Source organism: Amphiprion ocellaris, chromosome 18, assembly GCF_022539595.1.
Source record: "Amphiprion ocellaris isolate individual 3 ecotype Okinawa chromosome 18, ASM2253959v1, whole genome shotgun sequence".
Lineage (NCBI taxonomy): Eukaryota > Metazoa > Chordata > Actinopteri > Pomacentridae > Amphiprion > Amphiprion ocellaris.
The window spans coordinates 8,206,071-8,227,427 of NC_072783.1; the positions used below are offsets into that span (position 1 = coordinate 8,206,071).

General features: G+C 37.0%; 1 protein-coding gene across 3 annotated transcripts in view; it reads right to left on the reverse strand.

The window, feature by feature from the left end:
- Positions 1 to 21,357, reverse strand: part of grid1b (glutamate receptor, ionotropic, delta 1b) — a 693,674-nt gene that overhangs the window by 426,445 nt on the left and 245,872 nt on the right. The window contains exon 1 of one of the 3 annotated variants that reach the window (XM_055004577.1): positions 9,907 to 10,480. The exons of the other annotated variants lie outside the window; for them this stretch is intronic. The gene's annotated coding sequence lies outside the window, so the exon portion shown is untranslated. Of the gene's footprint in view, positions 1 to 9,906; positions 10,481 to 21,357 lie in introns of those variants that run through there. 3 annotated transcript variants of the gene reach the window in all.

A 21,357-nucleotide genomic window follows, 5' to 3' on the forward strand; every position in this document is an offset into this window, starting at 1 on the left:
AGTAAGAAAAGATGTTTTACCTTGCTGACATGTTTCAACTACAACTGCAGTCTTCTTCAGAGCGTCATCTGACGTGTGCTGAAGTGTCCTTTTTTATCAGGTGACCTATCTGACAGATCTGTCAGAATCTGTCAGATAGGCCACGCCCCCGCCGTCCAGCGCTCTCTGGAGGATGGAGTCCCAGATATGCAAGAGAGTGTAGCCTCCTCGTCCCGGTTCATGGAGCAGCTCTTGATGGCTTCCTTAATCCATCGTTTGTGTTTATTGGTCTCCGATGTTACAACCTTCCCCCTGTCCCAGTCCATAATGTGCTTATGTCTTGCAGTGATCTGTGATGGCTGATTTTCTGTTTTCTTGATCGACTTTTTCTTTTTGTGATCTTGTGAGTCGTCCAGTTGTTTCCTTTTCGCATTCTGTCTGGTGTTCCCTTCTTCTTGTGTCCAGCCAAATTTGCTGGATTTTGGTTGATTTTTATGTGAATGCTCTTAAAGAAAATATTAGAAGTTTTACTGATTCATATGGAATCCCTTTAGATATTTTTAGGATTTTTTGGAAGATTTTTATTAATTTTTTGAAAATATTTACAAGAAATATATTCTTGCCAAATTTGGGGGATTAAAAAAAAATATTTTTTTAAGGAATTACTGGAATTTTCTTCCTGAAGGTTTTGCAAATTTTCAGAAATTTGGAGAATTTTTGGCTGAATTTTTGGATTTTTTTCAGACAAGGCTAACAATATTTTTTGGGGCCCATAAATGAAGACAACAGGAGGGTTAAACTCCCCGTTTTACGACAGAAACCTTCCTCCTGAGCGGATCTTGTCTCTTTATCGAAGTTTCCAAACTCTCCTCCTCCGCTGGGACTCTTCTGGTCTCTGGGGAGTCGACTCTCTGCTGCAGCTTCATGTCTCTCTGCATGACGGACTCCAGCATCCACCCGTCTACCCATAATCCCTCGTGTTCGGGGGTCGCTTCATGAAACCTCCAGCGTTTCTGAGTCTGTGAATCACTCAGAGGTCCGCTTTCTTCTCTCCGTTCTGTTTCCGAGCAGCTTCTTGACTGGCAGGTTTATTTTAGACGATATTAAATCACTTCAGGCCCTGACAGCACGTCTGACGCTCTCAGATCTGTTTTCTGACGAATCAGTCAAAGCGGGTATTTATATCCCAACATCACACTGTCTTTTCTCACATCTCCAGTGGGCTTTTTTTTCCAGTTGCACAGCTTGTTATTTGACCGTCCACGGATTCTGTTTGGTTAAAGATGACTCACATCTGCTCTTAATTTACATTTATTTACTGTAAAGCTGAGCTTTTCTGTCTCTCGGTTTCCTTCTTCTTGACTTTACAGATTCATGTTCACTCTGCTGCTAACTGGATTCACCAAGAGAAGGTTTGAAACAGAAAGTAAATTTAAAATAAAGGATAAAGACAAGAGCGTTTTATGAGAATATTGAGTCGTCTGAGGCCTTAATAACATCTTAAAAACAGGTTCTGAACCTCATTTGTTCTCAACGTCTTAATTAACCTTTCACCTCACAGGGACATAATTTGAGATGATTAACGTCTCAAAATGCTAATTTTCTTTAACATATGGAGGCTCAACAGATCAATTACATCCTTTTCTGTGCGACCAATAAATTACTTTATGTTAAAGATTGCTAATGTTTCAGCCCTGATGATAAAACTGTAGCCTTTTAGTGAATTCCTAGAGTTATTTCCTGCATAAGTTATAAAAAGCAGGTGAAGAGGTGCAACGTTTTTCCGTTTTCTCCGTTATTTCCAGTCTGGCCCTGGGGCAGCGTTAATCCCACCTAATGCGATGATATGCTTTGATCCGAAAGCATCCTTTTATGTCATTTTAGTGTTCCTTTTGTGTAATTTTTGTTGTATTTTAGCATCTTTTTGTGTAATTTTTGTGTTATTTTAGCATCATTTTGTGTTATTTAAGCATTGTTTTGTCATTTTTGTGTTATTTTAGCATCATTTTGTGTCTTTTTCTGTCATTTTTGTGTAATTTAAGCATCTTTTTGTGTCATTTTTTCTGGCCTTTGTGTCATTTTGCTGTCTTTGTATCGATTTTGTGTTATTTTATCATCTTTATGTATAATTTTTGGCGTTTTTGTGTTATTTTAGGATAATTTTCTGTCATTTTTGTGTTATTTTATCATCTTTTTGTTTAATTTTTGCGTCTTTTTTGCAGTTTTTGTGTTATTTTACCATAATTTTGTGTAATTTTTGTCTTTTTGTCATTTTTGTGTTATTTTAGCATTGTTTTGTAATTTTTGTGTTATTTAAGCATTGTTTTTGTGTCATTTTTGTGTTTTTTGGGGGGTTTTTTGCTAATGTTTCAGCCCCGACTATAAACCCGGAGCCTTTTAGTGAATTTGCAGAGTTATTTCCTGCATGTGAGACGCCATAAGTTAGAAAAAGCAGGCGTGGAGGTGAAACGTTTCTCCGTTTTCTCCGTTATTTCCAGCTTGGCCCCGGGGCGGTGTTAATCCGACTTAATGCAATGATCTGCTTTGATCTGAACACAGCGAGGCTCGCCGCTAATTGCTTAATCAATTTGCACGCTATTAGGCGGGTATGAGGAGAATTCATACAGAAACAATCACTGGCAGCTAATAGGATGGAGGAGGAAGAACAAGTTAATCTCTGATTCATGTCAGATTTACCAAAACAAAAAAAAAGAAAAATACAGCTTCCCCACAAACTAAAAAACACAAAAATGCTTTTGTCTTTACATCTTGCAGCCAATTAAGTCATAATTCAGTGAAAATGCCATAAAACCTGCACTTAGCTTCATTGAATATGTAATAAAAGCCCGTCAGAGTCATAAAAGCTTCTTACTTTTTACTGACTTTTTAGCTGGGTCGATAATTTTTAATGACAAAACTGATAATGACATCATTTCAGACACATAATGGTCATTTTCTGGCCATGATTCTAAGTTTTTATTCCTCAATGGGTTTAAAAATGCATATTGATTTAATAAAAATGGCTAAAAAGACACCATTTATCAGAATCATTAAAAAAAAAAGATTGAGTTTTCAGTTTTCCAGTGGTCCTTGAACTAATCATGTGTGACTAATGGTTTGACTGGTAAAATTAAGCACAAATAAACTTCAAAATCACATTCTCTACATCACTTAAAGTCAAATATTCGCCCCATATTATGTTAAAAAAACTAAAAAGATTCTGTAAAAGTGACTCCTGAATGAATGAAATGAATGCAGCATGGCTCAGAAACAGTGAACAGAGGAGCAAGTTGTTGGAGACACATTCAGCATGGGGAAACATGGGGTTGGCAGTTAGAAAATGTGTCTTAAAACTCGTTCAAAATGCCTTAAATTCAACTTAATAACTCAAATCTTGTTTAAAATGACAAACTTCCAGATATTTTCAGGAACTTTCAAGTAAATTTGGATTGTTTCTGAGGCACTTTGAACAATTCTTGACTCATTTTGGACATTTCTTAGACCTTAGATCAATTTTATTTCACTTTGAACGAGTTTCAAATAGTTTTGGACATTTTTAGACTGAAAATAAAAGACACTTGATAAATAAAATAAATGCAGCATGGCTTAGATTTGTCCAAAATAACTGAAAATTTATCTAAAATAACTTAAAATTTGTCCAGATTGGTCAAAATTTCTCCAAAATAATTGAAAAATGTCTCAAATGACTTAAACCTGTCTGAATGCCTGAAAAACAAAATGTCCAAAGTGATTCAGAATTTGTCAAAATGACTTGAAATCTGGAAACTTGCTCATAATAATTGAGAAAAAAATGTCTAAAATGGCTTCAACATTGGTCAAAAATGGCTCAAATTTCTCCAAAATAATTGAAAAATTGTCTAAATGACTTAAAATTTGTCAAAAATGGTTAGAATGTACAACAGAAATGGACAGAAACCAAGAAAATTTTTAGAAAGAGGCGACAAAATCACCCTAAAGAGACACAAAATGACGAGAGGGTGACCAAAAAAAGTGAAAAATGATCCACAGTGAGGAGAAATCCGACTGGAGCCAAAGAAAAACACCCAGAAACAGCTTGAAGTTCACAATCCAGAGTCTCAGATCAGATAAACGCTTGAGCAGCGCTGAAGACTTGCAGATTTCTTCCCCTTAAATCTTCCTCTTCACCGTTTAAACCACAAATTTCCAATAAAATCCCTCCATTAGCGCTTTACGCTAACCGCTAACTTGACCTACCTGTCAGGTGTCACACGGCCGCAAAAAACCGACAAATATTCCATTTTATTAACACTTCTGGTCAATTTTATCGGGTCTTATTACATTTTTGATCGAGCCGAGTGCAGGTTTTATTAAATTTTCAGTAAATTAACCCACCAGCGGGTGTTCGGGACCTCAACGACGGCAGCTAATGGAAAGAAATATCTGCATGTCCTGAGGCTGCTTAAAGAATGGCAGCCGACACGCTTAGTTCTGCACAAATCAGCCACCAGGGAGCTGGAACTCATAACGTAGGCCATCCACCACAGCGGATGTTTACTTAAACTTTAGTCATTGTTTGGTTGGAGAGAACCTCTTTCAAGACCACCAGAGTTCATAGTTTGCGTTATTTAACAGGTGATTTATTGAGTTTTTCAACTATTTTAACCATAATTGTGACATTTCTGACTCTACAACACATTCACCTCCAACTGCAAAAATCTTTTTATAGCTGTGTATTAAAATAACGATTAAATAGACATTGAAATGTCCTCCTTGTATGTTTTTACCAACTAAACTACCTGAAAATTGAACTTTATAACCTAAAATAATGAATTAAAGCAATTAAATGAGCATTATTGGGAATAAACATGAAAAAGTGGAATCTAATGAAGAAATTCTTAATAAAAACCCAACTGAAAGCTTGGTGTAATAACTGCAATGAAAATGTAGATTTATGCACATAGAAGAGGACGTTACAGCTGATTTTTTTTACAACTACACATAGATTCATCAATGCACAGCTCAGTTTCAGATTTCAAACAGCAGCAGGGAAAATTTCAGCTCACTAATTAGAATAACGAAGCAAAACCCAACAACAAATATGCATCCAGTTGAAAAATGATTGAAAAAATGTCCAAAATGAGTTTGTCCCAAGTGACCGACATAATTGAGAAAACTGTCTAAAATGGCTTCAGAATTTTTCCAAAATAGTTAATTTTCCCCCAAAATGACTAAAGACTTGTCTAAAATGATTTAAATTTGTTCAAAATGGTTAAAATTTTCCCCAGAATAACTGGAGATTTGTCAAACATGACTGTAACCTGACAACTTGTCCAAAATGACTGAGAAAATTGGTCTAAAATGGTTTCAAAATTGTTCGAATATGGCTACAATTGTCTGAATGCCAAAAATGGTCCAAAATAATTCAAAATTTGTCCGAAAATGGCTCGAATTTGACCAAAATAACTCAAAAAATTGTCTAAAATGTCTTAAAATTTGTCCAAAATGTCTTAAAACTTATTGACAGAATTGAAAAAAAAAATGTTGACTAAGAGTTTGGCAAAATAACAGAAACCTAGAAACTTGTCCATAATAACTGAGAAAATTGTCTAAAATGGCTTCAAAATTTCTCCAAAATAATTGAAAACTGTCCAAAAAGACTCCAAATTTGTGCAAAGTAGCTTAAACGTATGGACATAATTAAGAAAATTGTCCATAATAATTAAGAAAATTGTCTAAATTGGCCTCAAATTTGGTCCAAAAATGACAAAAATTTCTCAAAAATGAAATGAAAATGTCTAAAATGACTCAAAATTAGTCCAGAGTGACACAAACTTGTCTGATTGACTGGAAATTCTCCAAAATGACTCAAAAACCATCGAAAATGTCCTAAACTTCTCTGAATGTCCCTAAAATGGTCCAAAATAACAAAAGTCTGTCCAACAATGGCTCAAATTTCTCCAAATAACAAAAAAAAAATGTAATTCAGTCCTTTCTATCAGTACCATTTAAAAATGTGCAGAGGAATTATTTTAGATAAATTATCAATTAATTACGTAGCTCTTTTGAACCATATTAGAGATATTAATGCAAGTTTTCGACAACGGTTCTGTATATTTTAGGGATTTTTTCTGACTTTCTGCCGACAGATTTGTCTGCAAATCAGGAATCAGGAGCCTCTGGAGATGTTTAAGGAACCTGGTCTGCTTGGAGGATCATCACCACCACCTAGAAGATCATTAACACCACCTAGAAGATCATTAACACCATCTAGAGGATCATTAACACCACCTAGAAGATCATCAACACCACCTAGAGGATCATTAACACCACCTAGAGGATCATTAACACCACCTAGAGGATCATCAACACCCCCTAGAAGATCATCAACACCACCTAGAAGATCATTAACACCACCTAGAAGATCATCAACACCACCTAGAAGATCATTAACACCACCTAGAAGATCATTAACACCATCTAGAAGATCATCAACACCACCTAGAGGATCATTAACACCACCTAGAAGATCATCAACACCACCTAGAGGATCATTAACACCACCTAGAGGATCATTAACACCACCTAGAGGATCATCAACACCCCCTAGAAGATCATCAACACCACCTAGAAGATCATTAACACCACCTAGAAGATCATCAACACCACCTAGAGGATCATTAACACCACCTAGAAGATCATTAACACCACCTAGAGGATCATCAACACCACCTAGAGGATCATTAACATAAACTAAAGGATCATCTACACCACTCAGAGACTCTGTTGTCTTAGAATCAGGAGTCTCTGGAGAGCCTAAAGGAACCTGGTTTTCTTGAAGGAACCTTTAACAGCTGAATTTAGAGAACATGTTTGTACAGGAACCTCTAATGTCTCCACAGAGGTTCCTGGTGTTGTTGTTCACGTTGCAAATCTCGACCATGTAGGCATTGAATGTTGAACATCTGCAACCAGAGCAGGAAGCAGATCTGCAGAACAGAAGGTGTGTTTGTTTCTCTTACCTTTAGCATCCAGACAACGTAGAAGAAGAGGAGGAGGAGGAAGAGCAGCACAACAGGGCAGCACCGAGAACAGAGAAGAAAGACACAGTAATTAGAATATGAGCGTTTGGAATCTGAATCAGCCGCTCGCCGACACAAAACGAGGCAGGAAACACAACAGATGAGTCCCAGACGAACCAATCAGCCGCTTTACCGGCTGTTTACGAGTCGGAGCAGCTGCTGCGTTAGCCAGCTAGCCGCAGGTTGGAACGTCATCAGGCTAAAGTTCAGCTCCGATCAGTATTCCTCCACGCCGCTGTTTATTGAGCAGAAACGCAGCCAAACAGAGAGCAGATGTGAACGCAGCTCAGCGTGTCATTGGACGACTGACTGGCTTCCTGAGAGGACGGCGACGATGCAGCGGAATAGAAAACACCACAAAACGGAGGCCGATTCATCGTCTGCAGCAGCAACAGCTAAATCCTGCTCAGAGCTGCAGGAGAAAGGCTCAGAGACGATAATAGGATGGAAAAATGACACAAAAGAGACAAAATGACTCCAAAGAGGCACAAAACGACAGAAACAAGATGAAAAAGGACACAAAACAAGAAGAATAATACATAAAAAGAAAAAATGACACAGAAACAAGACGAAAAATTACACAAAGCAAGATAATATGAGACACAAAACAATAGAAACCGGAAGATTTATACACAAAATGAGAGAGGGGAGAGAAAAAATGACAAAGATGAGACTAAAAGACACAAAACAAAGACGAATAAAGAAGAAAAATACAGAAAATGACAGAAGGGAGAAAATAAATGATAAAACTGTCATCAAGAGACATAAAATAACCACAACCAGACACAAAACAACAACAAAGGGACACAAAACGACAGAAACAAGATGAAAAATGGCACGAAATGACACAGAACAAGAAGATTTATGCACAAAGTGACAAAGATGAGACAAAACAACCACAAAAAGACACGAAACAACAAAAATAACACAACTGGCTTTAAAATGTGTCCAAAGTGACCTAAACTTGTCTGATTGACTGAAAATTGTCTAAAATGACTCAAAATTCGTCAGACATAACTGAAACCTGGAAATTTGTCCATTTTTTTTTTAAATTACTAAATGGCTTCGAAATTGGTCAAAAATTGCTAAAAATTCTGCAAAAATAATTGAAAATGGTCCAAAATAGCTCAAAGTTTGTCAAAAAAAATGGCTCAAATTTCTACAAAATAACAAAAATAGGATGTCCAACATGGCTCAAAATGTATCCAAAGTGACTTATTGAAATGACTGAAAAAATTGTCCAGTATGACAAAAAGTTATGTCAAAAATGACTGAAACTTGGAAAATCGTTCAAAATGATTGAGAAAATTGTTGAAAATGGTTTCAAAATTTGTCAAATAATGGCTCACGTTTCTCCAAAATAACTGAAAACTTGTCTAAACTGGTTAAAATTTCTCCAAAACAATTGAAAAATGTCCTAAACTTGTCTGAGTGCCTGAAAATTGTCTAAAATAACTCAAAGTTTGTCCAGAATGGCTCAAAATTTGTCTAACATGACTGAAACCTGGAAATGTGTCAAAATACTTGGGAAAAAAAAACTAAAAAATTTGTCCAAAATGATTGAAAATTGTCCAAAATGACTCAAAATTCATCCAAAAATGGTCACTGGAGGAAAATAAAGCATAATAGATTAATCAAATAAAGTCAGCATGGCTCAGAAACAGTGAACAGAGGAACAGGTTGATGGAGATACATCCAGCATGGGGAAACATCTTTCTACTGATCAGTCTTTGTCAGTTAAACAATCTTTTTTTTCAGACTTCCATCATTCTAACTGTCATGCTGCTCATCTCTGGTTTATTTCTGCTTCTAGTCGTGTTTCTACTGTTTCTGTGGAGCTGCAGGACTTTATTTTGCAGGAATAAAATCCTCCCGTCATCCTCCGGATGAAGCAGACCTGAAACGGTGAGGAGTCCGATGAGGCCGAGCGCTTTGCAGCTAAACGCTAACCGTCATCGGCGTTTGACTCGGGGAAATGTGAGACTCGGGGCAGCGACTCCCCGGGGCAATAAACAGAAGACATGCAAATACTGCAGAGAGCTGAGAAATGCCAACATCCACTTTTCATGTTTGTTGGGAGGCAGCAGCTACTCAGGAGCAGCTCAGAGGCATTAAAGTTTCACAAACTGCAGCGACCTCCTGGTACAAATCTGTCATTTATTATTCAATAACCCACAGAAACCTGACAACTACAAGAAGAAGGGTTGTTTGTTTTAAAAATCACAGAAATTAAACCGTTTATCAGAACTGGAAACTATACATAGAGAAAATTTACCTGATTTTAACCTGTCTGTTGGTCTTTGAATGTATCATGTGTACGTAGCACCTGTAATTTAAGACTACGACGACTTTCTAGAAGTAGTGGTAATTTAGGATACTGGGGTGTTTGGGTTCGTACTACTAAAGATAGCGACCCTAAGGTTTACCTGATGTGGAGTAGACTTACCTTGCTTACAAGACTTCAAACCTTTAGGTCTATCCACAGTTCCTACATGCCAATTGGAGTAACTGACCCACAGCAACTTGGTTATAGTTGAGTGAAATAAAAATACTTTGAGTGTTTTAAATAAAATAGCAAAAAAAAAAAAATCCCCTTCCATTTGATAATTTTTAAACACAAAATAACTCAAAATAATACCTTTTGAACTGAATACCTTCCCTTGAAATTAAATTAATAACTAACACAAACATCGGTCTTTAAATATTTAAGTTTACCTCAAACAAGCTCAGAAAGAAACACCTTCAAATATGTCACTGAAATGTTCTTATATGTGACACAACAAACAACGCGTACTAAATACCAAATATTGTTCATTAAGTTGTAGGCCCACACATACACTCACACCAACCCCAAGACGTTGCAGACCTGTGTGTCGATCTCCAGCTGTTCGCCATAGTCCAGGTGCAGAGTAGAAAACCCACGATGATCACAGGAAGCGGTCCACGAAATCCCCGCAGCGGCACTGATCTCCGGTCAGCAAACTCACAGTTAGCCGTTAGCAGAACCCACGTCGTGGCGTTCACGGCTCGGTGTCTGAAAATTCAGCAGCCAGCCGACGAATAATCCAAAGTCTCAGGAAAAGAAGCGGTTAGAGGAGCGGCAGGTAACTCCTAAACCAGAAGCACCTCCGTTTGTCCAGTTCAAAGTCCACTCAGACCGCAACGAGGCTCGCTGGCAGTAGCTTAGCCGTTAGCTTAGCCGTTAGCTTTAGCGGTTAGCTTGAACCCGCTCACACAGAATCTCCGTTTGTTCTCACTCAGACAAAAAACATCTATGCCTCTGCAATCGTTAACTACACAGAGGTAACAAGGCAAAACCTAAGATGTACTGACTAAATCCAGTCAATAGAAACTCGGCTTCTTAAAACCTGGTTCGGCTTCCAGAGCACCTCTCCGTTCACCCTTCTTCTCTGCTCTCCCAACGTACATCTCACGTTTTTTTCTCCCGCCCCCTAACATTCTCTTCCTCACTCCCGACCAATCCCCACACAGAAAAAAACATCTTGACCTTTTACCCTTGACCAATAAACAGTTAACTGCAAATAAAAGGAGTAGTCTGTTTTTTCATTTTCTCATCCACTAAATGTAATTAGTTAGATCACCCCCTCCCACACACACACACACACACACACACACACACACACACACACACATTCTTTCCTATACAGTTTATTTCAACGACATAAATAACCATTGAGTTTACAGGAAATTAACCTGAATTAACTATTTCAGTGTTTTAGTTAACTCAATTACTTTTAGATTAACAAGTTTTTACATAAAACCTAATAACTTTTTAAGGCCATTAATATAATTAAGTGCCCTATTCTCCACGGGGCTACATGTAGCACATAGTTCTTTTGGGAAAATTACACAAATCTAAACTTAATATTGTGATATTTCATAGAAATCTGAAATGTAAGTTTTTTGGGTTTTTTAAAATCCCAAAATTACACCTTTTGTCAGGGCTGGAAACTGTGAATACAGAAAATTTATCTGATTTTTAACCCTCTGATGATATTTTAATAAATCATGTGTGATGTCTGATTTCTTCAGGAAAATTAATCAAATCTAATCTGAAAATCCTGATATTTCATGAGGTTTACTTCACAAAACGAGCCTCTGAGGACTGAAATGCAATTTTTTTTTTTTTTTAAAACATGTAAAATTACACCATTTATCAGAGCTGTAAACTATAAAAATTTCTTTTTTAAAAATAGTGGATTTTTAACTGTTTCTTGGTACTTGAACAAATCATGTGTAGCATGTGTTTTCTTTGGGAAAATTAACCAAATCTAAGCCTAAAATCATAATATTTCATCAAAATCACTTAAAACCAGCCTCCGGAGTGGAAATACAAGCGGCTGTATTTTTAAAATTAGCAAAATTACACCGTTTATTAGAGTCAAAAACCGTCAAAACTGAAAAATTGCTGAATTTTCTGTCTTTCTGACAGTCCTTGATCTAATCATGGGGAAGATTTGATTCTTCTGTGAAAATTACCCAAATCTAATTTTAAAATCATGATATCTCATTAAAATCACTTCATAAAACCAGCCAGCAGGACTGAAATGTAAGTCTGATTTTTTTTTTTTTTTAAAAACAATCCTCAAATTTCACCATTTATCAGTGCAGAAAACTGAAAATATGATCATTTAACTGATTTTCAACTGTCTGAATGTATTTTAACAAATAATATATAGTGTCTGATTCCCTTAGGAAAATTCAACAAATCTAAGATTAAAATCACAATATTCCATCACAATCACTTCACAAAAGCTACCTGTAGGGACAAAATGCAATTTACTTTTTAAAAAATTGCCAAAATTGATTGTTGATTGAAACTGATTTTTTTGTCTTTCTGACAGTCCTTGAATAAATCATGGGGACGTTTTGGTTCTACTGGGAAAATTACCTAAGTGTAAGCTTAAAATCAGAATATTTCATCAAACTGACTGTAAAACCAGCCACCGGAGCTGAAATGCAAGTTATTTATTTTTATTTTTTTTAATTCTAAAATTGGATCATTTATCACAAGCAGAAACTATAAAAACCAAAACATTGATGTGATTTTCAACTCTCTGTTGATCGTTTAATAGATCATGTGTAGTTTCTGCTTCCTTCAGGAAAATTAACCAAATCTAAGCTTAAAATCATGATATTTCACCTAAATTGCTTCATAAACCCAGCCTATGTGGTGGAAATACAAGTTGTTGTTTTTTTAAATTACCAAAATCACACCATTTATTAGTATCAAAAAATGTAAAAACTGAAAAATTGGTACATTTTCTATCTTTCTGACAGTCCTTGAACTAATCATGTGGAGGATTTGGTTCCACTGAGAAAATTACCAAATCTAGGCTTAAAATCATGATATTTCATCAAAATGACTTCATAAAACCAGCCAGCAGGGCTGAAATGCAAGTTCTGTTTTTTTTTTTTTTTAAAAACTGCCAAAATTACACAATTTGTCAGAGCCAGAAACAATTTAAAAAAAAAAAAAAAATCTGTTTTTCATCTTTCCAGCATTCCTCAAAGAAATCACATGTAACATGCAGTTTTACTGGGAAAATTAACCAAATCTAACCTTAAAATTGTGATATTTAATCAAAATCACTTCATAAAACCAGCCTGTGACTTGGAAATACAAGTTGTTTTTTAAAGCTGCCAAAATGACACCATTTATTAGAGTCAAAAACTGTAAAAACTGAAAGACTGTGAAATGTTCTGTCTTTCTGACAGTCCTTGAACAAATCATGTGGCGGATTTGGTTCTACTGAGAAAATTACCCAAATCTAAGCTTAAAATTGTGACATTTCATCAAAATCACTTCACAAAACCAGCCAGCAGCATGAAATGTAAGTTTGTTTGTTTTTTTAAAGCTAAAATTGCAGCATTTATCAGAACTGGAAACTATAAAAATAAAAAATAAAAAATGAATGGATTTTCAGCAGTTTTTTGGTCTTTGAATGAATGATGTGTAGTGTGTGGTTCCTTTGGGAAAATTAAACATATTTAAGCTTAAAATAATGACATTTTTTTCAAAATCACTTAACAAAACTAGTCACGGGGCTAAAATGCATATTATAGTTTAAAAACTTCCAAAATGATACCATTTATTAGAGCCAAAAGCTGTAAAAACTGAAAAATTGCAGATTTTATAATCTTTCTGACAGTCCTTGAGCTAATCATGTGGAGGATTTGGTTCTACTGGGAAAATTACCCAAATCTAAACTTAAAATCTGATTATTTGATCAAATTCACTTCGTAAAACCTGTGGGTTGAAATGTAAGTTGCTTTTGTAAAATTCCCAAATAACAGCATTTATCACAGCAGAAAACTAAAAAAACAGAAAAGAATCTTGTTTTTTCAGCTTTATAGCATTCCTCAAAGAAATCATATGTGACATGTGGTTTCATCAAGGTAATTAACCAAATCTAAGCGTAAAATCCAGATATTTCTTCAAAATCACTTCACAAAACCTGCCTGTGGGATTAAATTTAAGGCAATTAAAAAAAAAAAAAAAAGCCATAATTTCACCTTTTATCAGAGGCAAAAACTGTTATTTAAAAAAAAAAAAAAAAAGTCATGTTTGATGTGTTGAAAAATTAACCAAATCTAAGCTTAAAATGCTGATATTCCATCAACTTTACATCCCTGAACCTGCCTGTATGGTCAAAATGCAAACATGTTTTTTCAGGAATTTCAAAAATTTCATCGCTTGTCAGAGTCATAAACTGCAAAAACGGATTTTTTTTTATTTTTATTTTCAGGTTTCCAAAGGTCTTTGAACATATCACGTGACGTGTAGCTCCATAAGGAAAATGAACCAAGTCGAAGGTTAAAATCATGATACTTCTAACCTTGAAATCCAAGGTATTATTTTAAAAATTACCAAGATTGCACCATTTATCAGAGCCAGAAACTGTATGAACAGAAAATAAATTAGCCATATTTTTTTACATCCTCGTGGTCCATGAACACATCATGTGTGACATTTAGTTCCATTGGGAAAATGAACCAAACCTAACCTTGAATCCTGACATTTCATCCACATCCGTCTGCTTCCACAGAGAAATGAGAAGAGTTTAGTTTAGTTTTTGCCTTTTTACTGTTTCCCTGATGTTTCATTGTTTCTATTTAATGTTTTTTAGATTTTCAGTTGTGCTGCAGAAATAAAGTTTATTTCCACTGATGGACCAATCCGTTGGTGAACGTCTCCTGGGTTAGAATCCTGCGTCTGACTTATAAACTTTGAGGCTCTTTAGACTGGAAGGCTTTTCTTTGACTTCACAGTTTTACTTTTTAGGGTGAAAATACTTTTTTTAAAGCATAAATGAGAATGCAGTTTAGTTGTGGGACACAGCAGGAATATAAATATGAGTCATTCTGGAAGACAACAGCAAACAACTTCCTGTAGTTATTTTTCCAACTCTGAACCCAGAACCTGCTGGGAAGCTTGAAAGGCATGTTTTCTTTTTTTTCCTTCTTGTTTTTGATTGCCAAAATGTCAACCAGAAACAATAAAAACAGGAACAATTCTGTGTTTTTCAGCTTTCTGAAGGTTCTCGAATGTATCGAGTTTAAATCGTGATATTTTATGCATGTGTCATTGAAAGATTTGTGAAAAAAAACAAACATTTCCTCTCTCCAGATTCTGCCAAAAATGTAAAATTCTGTGTTCCTCGACACAACTAAAAAGCCAACGGTGACTCAGCTGTGACCAACAGAAATCTGGGGATTTTTCAACTACAGGTTTACAGACGTGTATTCAAAACAAATATAAAATATAAGCAGCAAAATATGCGACAGCATGCAGAGCCACCATTTATTCTTTCAGTGTTGGTAACACCTATACAGGAGGTCCTCGTCTTACATTGGAGCTCCGTTCCTACAGCGCAACGTAAGTCGTTTTTTGCTGTAAGTCAGAACTCTGGCAAAAATGTTAACAAAACTGTTACATGCATCATGATATTGATCAGTTCTTCAGAAAAGTCATGAATATCATACCATCCTTTTCTTCCAAGCATCAGGAGAGTCTGACTGACGCTTAGGAGCCATAATGAAGGGCAAAAAGTTAGTGAATGTCGCACAATCCAAAGTGGTGTACAACCAGAGAATGGAAACAAAGCCATCTTATAGCGCTGCGTGACGACGTCTTCATCTGCTCCACTCACCAGCTAGCTCCACGTAACCAGTTCTGACGTAACGATGAAACGCCATAGGTGGAGGATGTCATAAACCGAGGACATCCTGTAGGTTTTATTGTGATTGTTAAGATAATTTTGCTTAAGTTAGTTTAGATTAGTTGAGACAAACAACACTACAGGGGTTCCTCAACTTACGACGGAGTTCCGACTTATGACGAAAATCAACATAAGTCAATTTTTGCCGTAAGTCGGAACTCCATCAAAAATATAAACAAAGCCATTCCATGAATCATGATATCGATCAGTACTTCGGAAAAGTCATGAATACCAATGACCGGTCGACGTTCGCCAGTGTTTCACCCTGTTCCGAGCGTTTTACTCTATCTAGTTTCACTTCCATGGAGACAGCTTTCCTTTTCTTCCAAGCATCAGAAGAGTCTGACTTATGCTTGGGAGCCATAATGAAGGGCAAAAAGTTAGTGAATGTAGCACAATCCAAGGTGGCATACAACCAGAGAATGGAAACAAAGCCATCTGATAGCACCACGTGACGACGTATTCATCCACTCCACTCGGCAACTAGTTCCACATAATGATGAAACGCTGTAGGTCGAGGACGTCGTAAACCGCAGACCTCCTGTAAGCAATTGGAAAAACATCAGATATGTTGATTGATGGTTTTGCCAATTTTTGTAAAATAAATTAAGAAATTCACTTTACTTTTTTAATGATTTGTGGCATTCTCTCTGTGTTATACTGTACAGAAGACATCTCTCAGTTCTCTCTCTTCTTCATGGTTGGTCTGTTTCCATAGAGCTGCAGGACATTTGAATATTCTACATATTTTGGACAAATTTTGAGTCATTTCTGGTCTTGTTTTAGATAATTTTTGACAAGTTTTGTTATTTTGGACAAATTTTAAGCCAATTAGGACAAAATCTGAATAATTTCCAACATTTTTTTGAGTAATTGTGGACAGATTTTAAGTCAGTTTGATGACATTTTCTGTTGTTTTGGAAATATTTAGGTAATCTTGGAAAAATTCTGTACATTTTGGACAAATTTAAAGTCATTTTACAGATGGGAAAATTCTGGGTATGTTGAGTCCAGTGCAGCTTGAATTAAATTTTTGTGATTAAGATTTTTTTTTTAATGGTTTCCATCATTCTAACTGTGTCATATTGGCAGATGTCCTGTCTCCTTCTTCATGATTGTCTGTTTCCATAGAGATGCAGGACTTTAGGTTGCAGTGAAGAATGAACCCAAAATGAGATATATAATACATTTACCAAGAAATAAAACAATAAAAGGCCTCGATTTAGGTCCAGAAAGTCCAAATTCCAACCAAAGTGTGAATTCTACCGGGAACTGAGTGGAGTTTAAAGGGTTAAATTGGATGTGGACAAAACAAGTCACCAAAAAAAAACAAGGTTTTATTGGTGTTTTTCACCGTTTTAGAGATAACAAAATGATAACCTGCAGATAAATTAACAGTAAAAATAACCCTGATGAATTTATGTCATTTTTAAGGCAATAAAATCAAAAAAAATACCAAAAAATGCTTTGATTTAGGTGCAGAAAGTCCAGATTTGAACAAAAGCGTGAGGTCTGGTGCAACCTGAGTGGAGTTTAAACGGTTAAATTGGATGCAAACAAAACAAATCCTTTGTCATCTTGGTTTTATCGATGTTTTTCAGCATTTTCTGCCATTTTAGACACCAAAAAAGCAAAAATCTGCAGATCAATTAACAGTACATATAACTGTTCTATCAATACGAGTTGAATAATGTTGAAATTCTCTTTGATTTTCCCCAAAAATAACGATAAAATGCTTCAAAATGCTACCTGAGTGGAGTTTAAAGGGTTAAATTGGACGCAAACTTCCGAAAAGGTGCAGATTTTGTTCTGAAACATGGCGCCAACATCGACCACCAATGGATGAACGTTTTAAAAGTCTCCAGTAGACACTCCGGTAGGTGCTTTGGGAACTTTTGCAGAAGAAAAAACTCCACTTTTCCTGAGCTCAACGCCTCGTCACGTGGTCGGATCTGCTGCAGCCTCCGACAGCCGCAGACTGATGACAGAGCTGCTGATTAGCCGACACATTAGCCGTAAATATGAAGGCAGATTATCGTGGGGCGCATGCGGCGGCTTGTCCACGCACCGGCCGCCGAGCATTCATCACCGGCTGTTTGATAAGAGCGCTATGCGGCGGCGGCGTAATAACCTGTGTAAGAAGAGGTGACATAATAACGGCCATTCGTCAGAGCTAATGATTCCTGCTCATCACTGTCTGGGCCGCTGTCGCCGTAATGGATGGCCTCGGACGGCGACACCAAAGGTTACGCCGCTGTTTGCTGGTTAATAATGAGGACCAGCCGGGTTTCTCTTAACAGGCGGGTTCGAACGGGTCCACTCACAGCTCAGGAGCCACAAAGCCGACTCGGTTTTTCTTTTTACTTCCTCACTTTTCGAGGAAATGATTAATGTTCCACTCAATAGACTTGAGCCGCAACATTCATCAATTAGTCTCAACGGTTGAATTAATCACCCACTGTCTCATCATCGGTTTGACTCATTTTCAGGAAAATAAAGTGGAAATTATCTTTAATTTTCTGGATTCTTTCCTCCTCTATGACAGCAAACTGAATATCTTTGGGTTGTGGGCAATATAAGTTATTTATCTACTTGGTTGTATTGGTGTTCTTCACCATTTTCTGGCTTTTTAGAGACCAAAAAAAAAAATAATAATAATAATGATAAGATGCAGATAAATTGACAGTACAAATAACTGTTTGATTGATTTAAGTAATTTTCAAGAAGAGCTTCTTGTAAATGCAAACATTTCCTGGTTTCTTTCCTCCTCTGTGACAGCAAACTGAACATCTTCGGGTTGTCAACCAAAGATGTCATTCATCATCTTGGTTTTATTGGTGTTTTTCACCATTTTCTGCCACTTTAGAGACCAAAAAATTACAATCTGCAGATAAATTAAAAGTAAAAATAACTGTTAGACCAACCTGAGTAATTATCAAGAAGAAATTGTCTTTAACTTGAATATTTTCTTCTTTATTTCCTCCTCTAGGACAGAAAACTGACTATCTTTGGGTTAAGAACAAAAGTAGTCATTTTTCTTCTTGGTGTGACTGCTGTTTTTCACCATTTTCTTGCTTTTTAGAGACCAAAAAACAATAATGTGCAGATCAGTTAACATTAAAAATGAACAGTTTGATTGATTTGAGTAATTTTCAAGAAAAAAATAAATTTTCTTTATTTTTCTGGATTCTTTCCATATCTGTGACAGTAAACGGAATATCTTTGGGTTAAGAACAAAACAAGTCATTTGTAATCTTGGTTTTATTGATGTTTTTCACCATTTTCTGACTTTTTAGAGACCAAAAAAATAAGAATCTGCTGTCGTTTGAAGCCCTAGTAAAGAAATATGTGATTATTTTAGCTTTGGTCTTAACATTTGAACTGATTTTACAGCCTCATATGCATCAATCTGTTGAGTAAAACATCTAAAAACATCTGGATTCAGTTTCAGCTGTACGTTGTTCTCTTGTGTTTGACACTGCTGACAAGTTTTATTTCTTGTACAACACGAGTCAGATGGAAACCCCTGCAGGATAAAAAGACCGACACCGTGTTCCAGAGCAAATGTCAAAAAGTAAAGTTTACAGTGTTTCATTCCCACGTCTCTTTAAACCGAGCGACGATCATCCGTAATATGAAAGTTCATCCCACAGAACCTAATAACTGATTTCATTTGCAATTCTAGGAGTCCTAATAGCAGCTCCATGGGTTTCTCAGCCTCACAGGGTTCTAATGAAGCTATTTTCATACATCCATGAACAGATTCTCACTCAAGGAACCAAACAATCCACAATCTGAGGTGGAAACACAATTATTTATAGCATGAAAGTCACTCTCCACCTGCCCCATATTGGTTTGTACGTAAGGGTTTCCTCTTCCCCAAAGTGAAAATCAAATTGAAGGTTTGTTGTTTTGACACAGTTTAGGAGATTCTGCTCATCACAGATGGTTCTCTACATGTTAACAGGACTTCCAGAGAGTGTTAGCGATGTTGCAGGAGCACTGGGAGCAGAGTATCGCTGCATAAAAGGACTATTTCAACAGGGACAGCGGCTAAATCGAAATTATGTTTCACCAGAAACTTCCATGAAGCAACAACCCTGAATTGCTGGAAACTACACACGGTGCCTCCTGGGAGGTTTGCCAGTGCTGCAGGAGCACTGGGAGCAGAGTATCGCTGCACAAAGAAGCTCTTTTAAAGGACAAAGCAGCCAAATTTAAATCAGATTTTCGGGTTTATAGATGCAGTCTCTGAACTCTTTGCTCACACCCGGTGCAACATGTTCTTTAAGGAAAAAGCTGTACCTCTGGGATGCGGTTAGGGGAAACAACAACAACCTCCAAGCAGCAACCTACAACCTTGAAAACGTAAAGTTTTGGAGAGGATTTAGATCGTGCAGTCAGGCAGCCTGGCTAGTTTTTTTCTTTCCCGTGGATTATCTGTTTCAATCACAGAGGTCGTCCTCCTACATGCAAATGTTCCACCACTACAATTCCACCGTCACTGTTTTGAGGGAACGCCGAAGCCACATCCTTCATTTAGCCCCGCCCAAGACAGCTGTGACTGGTTTAAATACAAACAAGACACAGTGTTTTTTCCCCTCAGCCAGACCATTATGCTGTCAGAATGGTTTGATAAAGAAAAACTAATCTTTGGTGACTCAATCACATCGATAGCAGATGATGCTTTACCCTCATTACATTACAGGACATCTACAGAGTGCTGCAGGAGCATCTGGAGCAGAGCACTGTTGCACAAGGAGATTACTTCAAAGAGGAGGATGCCCAAATTGGAATCAGGTTTTTGATTTTTACAGATACAGACTAAACTCTTTGTTCACCCCTTGTACAACACTTTCTTGAAGCAACAAGCAACTGATAAAAAAAAAAAATATGCAAATACACTCATAGCAGATGGTGCTGGATGCCTTTACATGGCAGGACTTTCATGGATTGATGCAGGAGCACTGGAAGCAGAGTATCGCTGCACAAGGAAACAATTTCAACAGGGATGGCAGCCAGATTTCAATCAGATTTTTGATTTTTTTACACACAATTTCTGACCTGATACTCCTCAAAACACCCAAATACAACCATAGCATTTGGTGCTGGATATGTTTACATAACAGGAGTTACGGGGAGTATTGCAGGAGCATTTGGGGCAGAGTATCGCTGTGCATTTGATGGGTATAGCAACCAGATTTAGATTAGATTCATGACTTTCTTTGAACTTTGTGACTCCTTCATTTGTTTCAGGAATGTGGAACCTTTAGGGAGGTTTACCAGCGTTGCAGGAGCACTGGGAGCAGAGTTTCGCTGCACAAGGAGACTCTTTTAAAGATAATGGTGGCCAAATTTCAATCAGGTTTTTGATTTTTATAGACGCACTCTCGAACCTGGTACACCTTGAAACACCCAAATACAACCATAGCAGTTTGGTGCTTGACACATTTACGTATCACAACTTTCATGGAGTGTTGCAGGAGCACTGGGAGCAGAGTATCGCTGTACAAGGCAACAGATTCAAAAGGGATGACAGCCAGATTTAGATGTTTGATTTTCTCTGAACTTTTTGACTCCTTGATATAGGAATATAATTCAAGAATATGAGACCTTTTATATTCAAGAATATGGGACCTATAGGGAGCTTTCAGTGTTGCAGGAGCACTGGGAGCAGAGTATCGCTGCACACGGAGACTACTTTGATGGGAATAGCAGTCAGAGTTAGATAAGATATGTGATTTTCTGTGAACTTTTCAATCACACTTGGTACTCTTGAAGAAATGATCTAAGCTGCATGATTCCTCTCTCCACCCACACGTTGTTTTCTATCCTCTCCGGTCGCATCGACCTGCGCGAGTTATGATCGCTGCCGACTTTTCTTTAGTTATTTGGATCGATGTGAAGCTTTAAACCCGCTGAGCTCACAGGAGACTCTGTACTTGTCAGAAATAAAAACGTACGACCAAAAGAAACTCACTTAAAACCGGCCACCCACCTCAACCTGGCGCTCTGACACGAGAACCGAAGCCCAAGCGGCAGAAAACAGGCTGTTTGTGAGGCGAACAAGAAGA